The following is a 12,899-nucleotide window of genomic DNA, read 5'->3' on the forward strand; positions in this document are numbered from 1 at the left end:
AATATATTAAAATTGAAAGTGCCGTTTCTGAGCCATTGAGACCCATTATCCAATGTATACTGTGCCAGGCAGTGTTACAAAAGAATTTAAGATGCTTGGACCTAATGTCTCCTCTTAGTTGAGAGTATCTGAATTTCATAAGAGGCAGCCAAGAAGCATGTTCCCACAGGAGTGGAGAAAGTGTTCCCCATGATGAGAAGGAAAGAGAGGACTAAGAGGAGATGGAGGGTAAGCAAACACCTCTTCAGGCTGGCCTCCCCAATTCTGAGTGGTGGACCAGAGAAAGAGAGAGGGAGAGAGGGATGTTGTGCTCTGATGTGGGTGTCCCCAGACAGAGGAACTGGGACCAAGTAGCCATGGAATCTTCTGACCTAGCGCTAGGATTTGTCTGAGAGGGTTGCACTCATGTGTCAGAGGAACCACAGCCCAATGGATGTGCTGACAGAAGACCTGGGAAGGTGGCAATTACTCACCAGAGTATTAAGGGACTGGTGCTGGATGTGGAGCCAGTAATGGAAAGGCGAAGTTCCTGGTTCAGCATTCCTCCCTGGCTGAGCTCCAGAGGATTGGCATGTAGTGCCTAGATCAGGGGTCCAATCCTGAGTAGGATCTGGGGGTTAGCCCAGGATGGGCTGCCACTGCCTGCTGCTCTCCCAGTTGCAAACCTACCAGGTTCCTTTCCCCTTGCCAATCCCCCCCCCCGCCGAGTTTCAGCAACAAATGTTAGGTTTGCCAACATAGGAACACACAAGGCCAAGTTGGTAAAGCAAGAGAGATTTATTACAGCATCAGGGAGGACAGGCTGAGCTCAAGATGGCCCTAGCACTGAATGTGAGGAGGTGCTAGGCTTATAAATGACCCCTGACAGGAATCTGTTGTGGGAGTTTATGGTGGCAACTTGTGGCAAGAACAATGAAGAAGGAAGAGGGGAAGGTCAGGGGATGGGTAGGGAGTCAAGTCCATGACAGAGGGCAGTTAATCCTTGTAGGAGGTTAACCTATGCCGGAAGTTGTTTTCCACATGCCATTGTTTCTTGCTGCCCAACTTGAGTATCCACATTCCAAGAAAGGATATAGATCTTGTGCCAGGCTGTACCCATGTCTTCCGTAGGTCTCCAAGGTGAACAGCCACATTGTGTGTCGGGGGGAAGATTTGTTCACCATTCTCCTGGGAACCCATCAATTATAATAACAAAAAAAAATGTAGGCTAAATTGCCCCTAAAGTCTTCATACATAATTCTAAACTAAGTAAAAGCTGAACATAGAATTTACAAATTATCTAGATTCTGTGTCTTTTCTCTTATTGTTTTTACGTGGTTGTTGGCCAGTTATAAAGGCTACATAGAGAATGAAGAAACAGAGAGTTAATTTTACATACTATTTTTTAAAAGGAAAGTACTTGGAATTAACATGATTGCAATTCAGTTATTTGTAGATTAAATTTTTTGTATGTTTGTTCCCTATGACTGTTAACTTTTGATAAAGAGGTTTAGAGAGATTTCTTCTTCAGATATATATCAAAATGTGTGTTCTAAAACTTAAACAAAGTCATATAAAGATGGATTTTAGTGATCACACAGTTTCTTTTTAAAAAATAAGAATGTAAATGTCAGCAGAAAAAATATAGATAAATTCATGGAATGATTCAGAGTACTCTTTTTCATTTTTGGTTAAAAGTTGATCAGTTATCTACTTTGTCACAAAGGAGATTTCAATATGTGGATGAATTAAAGTAAATTTGGAACTATATTTCACACTCCTGCTGACTCCTAATGTCTTGACTTTCTACCTTTTCCCTGCCTTTGAGTGTCTGCCTCAATTCCAGGCCAATGAATTGCCATCCCCCCTAAGTAATGTAGTTGTTTATGACTTTCAAATATTGTTCAGGCCAGAGTCTCTAAGCCCAGGATCATCATGCACTCACTTCCTATGGGACCATCTGAACCTAAATATCCATCACCTAAAAATCTTCCATAATATTCAGGCTATAATGAATGGATAATTAATCCAGGCTTTCAGTCTTAATCTCCCAAGGAAACTGAAATTATTGTTCTAGGGCCATTTCTACAGACGCTGTAGACTGCACTGGAGCTGGTAAAGTTTCACCACCCACAGGAGATCCAGACTCTTGATTTTCCAGAGATTTATTACTGTTAAGTCCTGTTTTAAAGGTAGGACCCACCAGACTGGAGTGACTTTCCAGATATTGCAATTTTCTTGCTGAATGACCCAATCTGCTTTTTGATACCTTAAAACAATAAGTTCTGATTCTTTGATTATAATTCAATCCATACCCTGTTAACTCCCTATAGAGCCAAGTCCAGTGTGTCCACAATGATCTCATGATTCAGGTTCTTCTAATATGATCCTCCTCTCCTTCCTTTAGGACAAGCTTACCAAGATAACCACACTAGGTTCTCCACTACCTTTAACAAGAGAATTTTGCTGGCCTCTCAAGGTTCAAAACACTCATGTCCCTTCATCCTCTTCCCCTTCCCCTCCTCAGTTTTTAGCACCAACACCCCCACCTGAGTCTCTCTTGTCCTAACAGTATCTCAGTGTCTATCCCTCTTGCCTTCTGAAATACACAGACACACCAAAAAAACTTTAAAAACTTGCCCTCTTAAAGGCACGTAAAATGCAAACCCAATGCTTCAGTTCTCACGTATTTTCACAGACCTCTAACATACACACACACTCCTGACCAAAGTAGCCTCTCATGCATTAACTGTCCATAACTGTTGGATTTGCAATCCATCTGCTTCCCCGTATACTGCATCACATATTTATCCAGCTGTTATCTGGCCCATAGAAGGAAAATATCAGGAAGGCAAAACCTATTGCCAGAGTTCCCTTCATGGCTCTGTGGAAATGAATCAGACTAGTATCCATGAGGGTGCAGGTTCCATCCCTGGCCTTGCTCAGTGGGTAAAGTATCCAGTGTTGCCATGAGCTGTGGTGTAGGTCACAGATGTGGCTCTGATTGGGTGTTGCTGTGGCTGTGATGTAGGCCAGCAGCTATAGGTCCAATTTGACCCCTAGCCTAGGAACCTCCATATGCCACAGGCGCAGACCTAAAAAGACAAAAAAAAAAAAAAAAACTATTGCCAATGCCATCTCCCCTGTATCTGGGGCACCTCCTCATGACAAGCGGCAATTGCTTTCACATTTCCTCAGTCCGTACCACATAGGAACTCCTCATACTCACCATAAACCCAGCAAAATTCACTGTCTTTTCTCCAATCCTATTCTTTGTAATTCCCATTTACCTAAAGCAAGGTAGTTTTTTTCATCTAAAGACAACGCCACAGGACTACACTATGACCCGACGAATAAGGGTCTCAGATTCTCTACTGCTCCAACAGCTCCAAGTCTCAAACCACTCAGATGCACTCCAGCCTCTAGTGAACTTCTATTTATATACATTTTAATAATTTTTCCTGATCCTGACCAAAAATCATTGACATGCAGCCTTCATGTCTATAATATTGAGACTCACCCACACTACTCTGGGCTTGCAGGAATGGCCACAGGGTTAGACCATTGCTCTAACCCAACAGTCAAAAATCATTAACACTAACCTATGAATGTTCAAAACTTAAAGTACAACAACTCTGAGGGCTACTTAATCAAGACCAGGGAACCCTGGAACCCTAGCAGAAATAGTTTTTGACAGTAGATTTGCCTTAGACAAGGAGATGTTTATGATGTTATTAGTACTTCTCTTTGTACTCTTTGTACTCATCGCTAATCATGTGGCCATTCTAAAAGAAAGCCTGAACATGAAACCAACATCATAAAAAGTGTAACTTGTGCCTTTAGCATACTCTGTAGTTCAGCCAAAATATGACCAGAGGCCTGTGCAAGACTGATTTATTCTTCTGGCTAACATCAAACAAATATGGAGGCAGGCTACAAGCCAGGCTTTGGGGATGCTATATTTTTCATGATTTTGCTTAGTTTCCTCTTTTTCACTATAGTGAAATGTTTTCTACACTGTTTAGGGCAACTTATATCCAATTCTCCAGAGATCTCCTTTGCTATTCAAGCCACTCAAACACTGTAAATAACTGAGCTCAAAACTGATGTCAAAACATTGAGGAATCCACTTAGATATATATATAGACATAGATATAATTTTTAATTTTAACTTAATTTAAATTATTGTGCTGTCTTGACTCAGTTTTGAGGCCTTGGCTAGAGGCTAGATAGTTTCCCTCCTTAAACAACTGATTAAGTCCATACCTCAACGAATTTCCTTATCAGGCTCACACATTCTGAAGCCACTATTAACACTACCAGGCCAGGTACCAGGCAACCAGGGGATAAGCCCATGCCCCAATCTTATTAAAATTAGCCAATTAGAAGGGAGCCCAGAAACCCTAGCTAACCCCACCCTGCGTGCCATACATAAGCTGCCCCCTACAGCTCTAGCTTGCTGGTACCTGGTCCCGAGATACAACCCGCTGTGTGGCCCTGCCCAGCAGCCTTCTCTCCTTTGGAGATGTAAGTAACAAAAAGTTTTGCCTTTCAATGTGTTGTGTCCTGCCAGCAAAGGAATCTTAGAAATTTATAAAACATAGTTTCTGCATAGGTTTTAATTACCGCCTAATGTACTAAAGCTGCCAAGCTTAAAAATTAGTTTCTCTAGGACTTCCCACTGGGGCTAGGTGGTAGTGAACCCGACTAGTATCCATGAGGATGCCAGTTCAATCCCTTGCCTGGCTCAGTGGGTTAAGGATCCAGCAGTGCTGTGAGCTGTAGGTTGCAGAAGTGACTCAGATCTGTCATGGCTGTGTCTGTGGTATAGGTCAGCTGATGCAGCTCTGATTCGACTCCTAGCCTGGGAACTTCCATATGCTTCCAGTGCAGCCCTAAAAAGAAAAGAAAAGAAAAAACAAAAACTAGTTTCTCTAAAGCTTTTATATTTAACAAATCTTTATATATCTGGAAATTTAGGTGGAAAATACAAATTATTATGTATACTTAATTCTTGATGAATATTCAATTCATTGTTATTTCTTCTAAACAATTAATGGAATTGATAGGTCTTGTTAATTAAGTTATTTTAAATATTTTACAGTATATCAATTATAATTTAGTCTGTCTGTGTCTTTCAAACAGTTCAAGTGCCTGACATGTTAGTCTTTTACACACTTGACAAGGTAAAGTTCAGGGGGTGGAGGTGGGAGAGAGGATTTTCTAATAATTAACTCTGGTAAAAGTAACAAACCAAATATATGCATTAGTAAGTTATGTTCTTTTAAATATTTAAATGCTGTACAAACTTAATAAAGTCCCTTTATACCATTGACATTAAATGGCTCAGATATATAAAATATTCCAAAAATGTCAGTTTCTATTCAATGACTTAACTCCTTAAAAATAATAGTTCACAGAGTTCCCATTGTGGCTCAGCAGGTTAAGAAACTGACATAGTCTTTGTGAGGATACAGGTTTGATCCCTGGCCTCGCTTGGTGGGTTAAGGATCCTGCTTTGCTGCAAGCTACAGAGTATTTCGCATTTTTGGCTTGGATCCGATATTGCTGTGGGTGTGGCATAGGCTTCAGTTGCAGCTCCAATTTGACCCCTAGCCTGGGAATTTCCATATGCTGCAGGTGTGGCCATAGAAAGAAAAAAAATAATAATAATATTTCATAGATTATTCCAGTGATTAAATAATTCCTAAACTCAGTACAAGTGTGTTAATGCTGTAGGCTTAATTAATTTCAACACTACTGTATTCCCATTGTGTAGAGTCACTTACTGAAATAAAGAGAAGAGACAAATGGTCTCGCTCACCTGCGGGTACTCTATCAGAAGATCAGGATCAAGGCTGAAGTGTCAATTAAAGAATTGGACAAAGGAGAAGGCCCAGCTCAGTACTACACTTGGCAGGGGACTCTCCATGAGCCTAGAGTCAACATGTGGTGTGTCTCCTTGAGTCAATAGCTCATACCATTTTGTATAACCTCTCATGCTGTGTATCTCTCCCCTTTTTCCTGTTAATCTTTTTTACAACTTCCAGTTGTCTGATTTGACAGTTGATACTCCCTCCACAGGCTACTATTCTTTACCAGTTGGCTAAATTTAACTTTGCTCTTCATTGTGTGATTAGAGTCTACATTTTTTATATTTTCCATATTAGTTTCATTATTGATGATCCTATTGTCCTTTCATTGACTATTTCCTATCTGATTAACAGCATTTATTTGACAGTTATTTTAGAATATTACCTATATTTGTGCTGAGTTTATGACAGCAGCATCCAACAATGCCATTTCCGCAATAAGCGTTAGCATGGGCCAGGATACGGTAAATGCATGTGAGTCTCCATTATTGGCTCCAAGTTCCTAGTCAGGGTTCATCCATGTTATCTAAACATCATCCCCTCAATATTGTACTTCTATTCCATCCTGAAGAGGCAAAAATTTATTTAAAGCATGGAGTTCTACCCTTAGAAAATTTTGACCTATTTTATTCTTTGCTTCTGTCATGCATGCCAACATTCATTTTAATCTTTTCATTTGTTGTAAACATTTTTTTAAAAAAAGAGTAAATAGATCTTTTATGGCACCATTGGGCAGGATGTGGAATTAGATGTGCTTAGTGTTAGTTTTCTGAAATTGGAGATAAAAGGCTTGTAATACAGAAGAGCTATCCTAGTTCAGGCCAGCATGAAGGAGGTGAAATCTTTCCTCTGAAGTCTTCCTTGAACCAGGTTGTTTTTTGTTTTATTTGTCCTTTGTTGTTGTGTCTTTAGTGTTTGTTTAGGTTTCTTTTGTTGCCCTTGCCTCAATACTTTGTAACTATCTGGGGTGGAATAGTATTGTGTTGAGAAGCAAAAATGTTGAAACTTGGGTAGAGTTGACATGACTGTAAAAATATAATGCTTAAGCTTTAAGATGTTCCACTTGCTTGAACCCACTTCTAAGATCCTTGAAAGGCCCTAGAAATGTCTTCCTGTAGTCATATATTTATATCAAATTTAAAAAATATATTTAACCAAAAGTTATCTGACCATCATCAGATTTCCTGTGTCAGATGTTGTTAGAGAAGCTATAGGTATTTTGAAATCCAAATGAGGGGTTGTTGAATTTGAGTTTGAGTTTAACAGGATATATTTATGTGGCTCACAGTCATTTCTGTGATTGGTCATATCTTGCGTGTGATTATGGGTAGCACCCACTCTGTCAAGGCAAACGTGCAGAGCCCAAAGTCTCATCAGAATACAAAAGTGTCCTAATGGCTCCTAGCTCTGGAAATTGGTAGGTTGTTGAAGAGAAAGAGATTACAAAATGCAGAGACTGAAAAAATTGTTGAAAAAATTTCAATCACCAAATACAAAAAATTCTTAACAGAGAATTTAGTTCTCATCCTAGTTGAGGCAGAAATTCTTTCCTCTTAAGAATGGATCTGATAGTGCCTTATATACAACGAAAGCCACAGCAGTTTTTTAATAGGAATAATACAAAATTAAATTTAAGAGAATCCTGTTTGTCAGGCAATAATGTGAAGCAGTACATTTAAATGTATATGAAGTTTTATGCATTCCACTATCTATAACAAAAAAAACAATTTTAATCAACCATGCTGGAAGACTAAATTACCTCTCTGTGCTCTCTATAGAAAATGATATACATTTTTGTCATGAGGTAATTAAAGATTACAAAGCTAAAATAAAAGGAAATGGCATTACAGAATTGTATCAAGCAGTTTGTTAATACAAAATATTATATTTCTGGATTGAGGATGTTTTTAATATTTGCTAACATTTTTTATGGCTGCACCCACAGCATATGGGAAGTTCCTGGGTCAGGGACTGAACCTGAGCCACAGCTGTGACCTATACCACAGCTGTGGCAACACCAAATCCTTTAATCGACTGTGACAGCCAGGGATTGAATCTGTACCTTTACAGCAACCCAAGACACTGCAGTCAGATTCTTAACCCAGCAGGAACTCCTAAATATTTTAAATATTTTTTATCTTTTTTTATCCTATTTACATATTCACCTTAGTAACAATTTTTTATTTTTGATTTGTATTATTTTTGTGGTAAAGTTGAATATACCATTTTAGGTGTATAGTTCTGAGGCATTAAGTACAACTGTCACCACTGTATTCAGCTTCAGACACTTTTCACCTTCTCAAACTGAAATTCCAAACCCATTAAATAATAACTCCCCAGCTTCTCTTCCTCAGCCCCTGCTACTGCTATTGAACTTTTCATCTCTGTGAATTTGACTATTCTAGGTATCTAATGTAAGTGGAATCATATTTGTATCATTCCTTTGTTCTTTTGTGTCTGGCTTCTTTCACTTAGCCCAGTCTCCAAGGTTCATCCATGTTGTATTCTTCCCTTTGAAGGCTGAATAACAATCCATTGTAGGTATACACCACATTTTGTTTATCCATCATCAGTCATTGGATCTTTGAGTTACTTCCACTTTTTGGCTATTGTGAGTAATGCTGCTATGAACATGGGTGTACAAATATCTGTTCAGGTGCTTGCTTTAAATTCTTTTTAGGTTTATATTCAGAAGTGGAATTGCTGGATGATATGGTAGTTCTATATTTAATATTTTAGGAACCACTATACCATTTTCTACTATGGCTGTACATTTATATTCCCACAAGCAATGCAAAAGAAGTTCCAATTTCCTCACATCATCAACACTTGTTATTTCCTGCTTTTTTGGTTTTGCTTTGTTTTGTTTTTTTAACAGCCAACTAATGGGTATGAAGTATATTCTGTTTTTCAGAGAGTCCCCTAAACCTGGGTCTTCCCTGGACTCAGGTCTGAACTTCAGCTCCACCACAGTATATGGTCAACTTACTCAATTTCCCTGTGTTTTTTGTTTCCTCATTTGTACAATGAGAATAATAACAGGCTTGTGTCTAGAATTGCTTTGAAGATTTGGTGAAATAATGTATGAAATCCTTAACATAGTGCCTATGCATAGAAAGTAGCAGTATTTTTACTGTTATTTATTTACATGTCTTTCTCCTGTAATATATTTGAGATCTTCACTCATACTTTACCTATAAAACCTAGCTTGGGTCCTGACACACAGTGTTAAATATACATTTCATGGTTGAGCTTTAAATAGTCTGTAGAACACAGGTCACAATTTCTTTAGCCACCATGAATATGACAGTTCAAAATGTCCTTAGTGCAGAGGAACTGAAAGTACATATCAGAATTTTGCAGCTCTATAATTCACTGTATGCAATTAAGTTCTTATCAATATAGAAAACATCTTTATTGTTCTCCTTCTTTAATGCTCACTCATGCTTGGCAAATGATTTTATTTTTTCTCATAAGGTTTTAAGTCAAAGAACCTCTCTGGGTATTACTTTAGACAAATATTTATACTAGGTGGACTCCATCTGACTATTGCTGACAGGATTTGGGGACCCCAAAGGGCAAGATGACATCAGCGGGATGTATTTTAAGGTGCTGACATAAGGATATGAGTTCAATCCCTGGCCTTGCTCAGTGGGTTAAGGATCTGGCATTGCCATGAGCTATGGTATAGATTGCAGAGGTGGTTCAGATCCTGTGTGGCTGTGGCTGTGGTTTAGGCTAGCAGTTGCAGCTCTAGTTTGACCCCTAATCTGGAAACTTCCATATGCCATGGGTGTGGCTCTATAAAAAGAAAAAAAAATGTAAATGACTGATTCAATTTTATTTTTTAGGAAAATAACAATAATGTATAAAATAACATACTAATAAACACATACGCTATATAATACACTTGAACTTGTGATCTCAAATGCTGAAATAGTAGATCTTGTATTGGGTTGGTTTAGCCTTGTCTTTTCAGATGGTATCCCTTGTAATTAAGTCAGTCTTTGGTAAGACAGGCAGATTTGGAAGTGTGATTTATATCTCTGTCTTTCAGCTCATTAGTAATTTTAGGAATAAATATACAGTAGTCTAATTCCACATATTATTTTTAAATGGTATTGAGATGATCAAGGTAACAGCTATTTTGGGGGGGGACTTGATTGATTTAAAATAAAGTACCTAAAATATCAGCTTTCCTACTTGGTTTGCCTCAGTGTTGCAGGCAGCCTCTACACCCATCTTTTAGAGAAAAAACAAAGTGAATATACTTTTGTAAAAAGAACATTGTTCATTTGTTTCCTGTTAAGTACAACTCTGGCAGCATCTCATTTGGAGTGCCTATTACAATGTAAGGGACTGTGAGAAGCTATGCTAGCAAAAAAACAAAAATAAAAACAAAAACAAACTTCTTCTCTAGCCTGTGCTTGCCCATGAAAATGTTATTGAAAATGTGTTCCTTCACTTGAGTTTAAAACCACCATAAAAACACAGATGTGACTGAAAAAAGTTAATGTACTAAACCATTTTCTGCCATTAACACACTGATATGAATTCATTTCAAGATGGTTAACTAGGGAAGATTAGACAAACTTGGACATGGGGGCTGGAAGCTGGAGAGATGTGTGCTAGGCAATCCAATATCCATGGTGGAGTAGACAAGAGGTAGTATTAGGAAACCATAAACCTGGAAAAGAGAGAATACCATGAATGATGAAATGGATGTGAACAAGGAGGTAGGAGGGCAAAGAAGCCATTTCACAAATGTGTCGACCAACTGCCATCTTGACCTCTGGTTTCCCTAAAGAGAGTAAGAGCTTTCACAAGAAAATATTTATTTTAAAGCAGTATCTGAGATGGCCATGCAATTATGATATGCAATTTAATTGGACTGGGGATAACTTAGAGGGAAGAGCATAGAAATCAATGTACAAGGGGCTGTGAGAGGAGAAGAAAAGTGGCTACTTGCTTGAAAATGTTCTTAGCTGTCCTAGTCTGCCACTGAGCTGCAGCCTTCAAACTCCTACTGAAGGGGAAGCATTTTTTGAGCCTCCCTAGAGAAAACCCATGACCGCAAAATCTTCCCCTTGAAGCTCTGTCCAGAGGCTTGGTACTGGCCCAGGAGGAAAGACTAATTTAGTTTCTGGGAGGCAGGACATTATTAGGAAATTTATAAGATTGACATGATGGTGGCAAGTCTGGAACCTTTTGGCTTTGATGGATAGATATTGGAGTGTTTTAGGAATAGGACACTGACCTCTGAAATATTACACAATTATGTCTATCTGGAGTTTGTTATCATGATTCTTTTTTTCAAAAAAATTAAATTTTAAGAAAGACGGAGGGTTGGTCTTGAAAAATCATAAGGAAACTCAAAAGAGCTTACTGTAAATGTCAGCTGCCTCAGTCACAAAGAAACAGTCATAAAATGGGTATTTATATTTGTTTTATACAAATAAAATGGAAAAAAAATACTTCCACATACTTAAAGCAATTATGTACCACAACTAAATACAGATAGGATTTTTTAAATTACAAATGCAATTCACAAATATCTGCCTTCTTTTTTCCTCCAACAGTCTGTTTTTATTTATTTTCTAAGTAAATGTAAAAGTTAATAATTTTTCATCTTGTATCCCTTTCAATCATATTCCTTTCAAAGCGCCAAGTGTTACAAGGTTGGTGCTTCTCTTTCCATTCACTGTATGTATAAGCATGAATACATGCAAAAAAATGTGTTATATATAAAATCAGGATCATATTATGCTGTTGCTCTGCAATTCATTTTTTATACTTAAAATATTACAGATATAGTTGCCTAGGTTCATTATTTCTTCCTTCTGCCTTTCCATTATTTTTAAATGTCTGCTCTTATAAACCGATTCAATGAGTATCCTTGTACATATCCTTTAAATTACTCTAGTCAATTCTTCAGAAGCATAGAGTTCTAAATATGAAATTTGGGGACCCAATTCTACACCCATTTGTAATTCAAATGAGTGCTACAAACTAATGATTATACCGTCTTATGTTTCCATAAGGAATAATATCAATGTTTTGAATTTTGCCCCCCATCCTTCTGGTTTCTCATTGCTTTGACTTTCATTGGTCACAGAGAGAGTCTTTTCACGTACTTTTGGCCACTGGCCATCAGATTCTAAAATTTCTTCTTTTAGAGGCAAAAGGGAAAACATGACCTCTTTGTGGGCCTTGCCTCCTCAACTGTATGGATTAGCAAATTCTTTGCAAAGTTGCAACTCTTCCTCAGAATTGCTAAAGTTGACCTGCAATAAGCAGGCTGCACACCAGAAACTGGCAGAGCAAATTTTCTCCAAAGACCAAGGGGAATTCACTGGGCTTAACTGGTTGTCCCCACTTTGGGAGCCGAAGGTTGTGAGTTTCTCTCCCCAGGCTAGAACATGGAGCCTTTCCCCAGCTGGGAAATACTGTCTTCTTCAGTTCTGTAAACACCGATGCCTACACTTCTGTGTTCTTGGGATTTTGTATTTTGGAGTCCCATAGGCCTTGATTATTCAACAGCTTGAATCTTGCCAGCAAGGCATCGGCAGGCAAGAGGGGGTCATGGATTTACAATCTGATTACCGTCTTTCCAAATTTCTTATACTTTCTTCATCCGCGTGCTCAGAGATTATGGCCACAATTGTTCCCCAAGAACTTAAATATAAATGGACAAGTCCAGGGTATATTAAAAGTGGATCAACCTTTATAAATTTATTTTGAATAAAACCCACACAAAGTCTATTCAGTGATTTACCAGTTCTTCCAAATGCTAATCTAAAAGCAACATTCCTGTGTACAGATGGGTACAGGACACTGTGGCATGAAGACCATATTTGGCTTCCCCAGCCTCCAATGTGAGAAATTCCTTTTGCCATAATAATATTAGGGAGGCTGTGTCCAGCCAAGCAGGTTTCACTTTCTTAAGTCATAGAGGTTTATCAGGTCAGGTAAAGTTTTAGAATCATTTAATCTCACCTTTCATCATCCATTATGGTGGAACCAAAGCTGTCAATGTCTAGATTTATG

The 12,899-nt window shown here is 38.3% G+C and overlaps 1 protein-coding gene across 2 annotated transcripts in view; it reads left to right on the forward strand.

Moving 5' to 3' along the window:
* The first annotated feature begins 4,444 nt into the window (after window positions 1-4,444).
* CA1 (carbonic anhydrase 1) overlaps window positions 4,445-12,899 on the forward strand; it is a 51,112-nt gene continuing 42,657 nt past the window's right edge. Inside the window, exon 1 of one of the 2 annotated variants that reach the window (XM_047782947.1) lies at window positions 4,445-4,506. The gene's annotated coding sequence lies outside the window, so the exon portion shown is untranslated. The remainder of the gene's footprint in view (window positions 4,507-12,899) is intronic. The other variant, XM_047782948.1, reaches the window with a different exon arrangement.

This window comes from Phacochoerus africanus, chromosome 6, assembly GCF_016906955.1.
Source record: "Phacochoerus africanus isolate WHEZ1 chromosome 6, ROS_Pafr_v1, whole genome shotgun sequence".
NCBI classification, from domain to species: domain Eukaryota; kingdom Metazoa; phylum Chordata; class Mammalia; order Artiodactyla; family Suidae; genus Phacochoerus; species Phacochoerus africanus.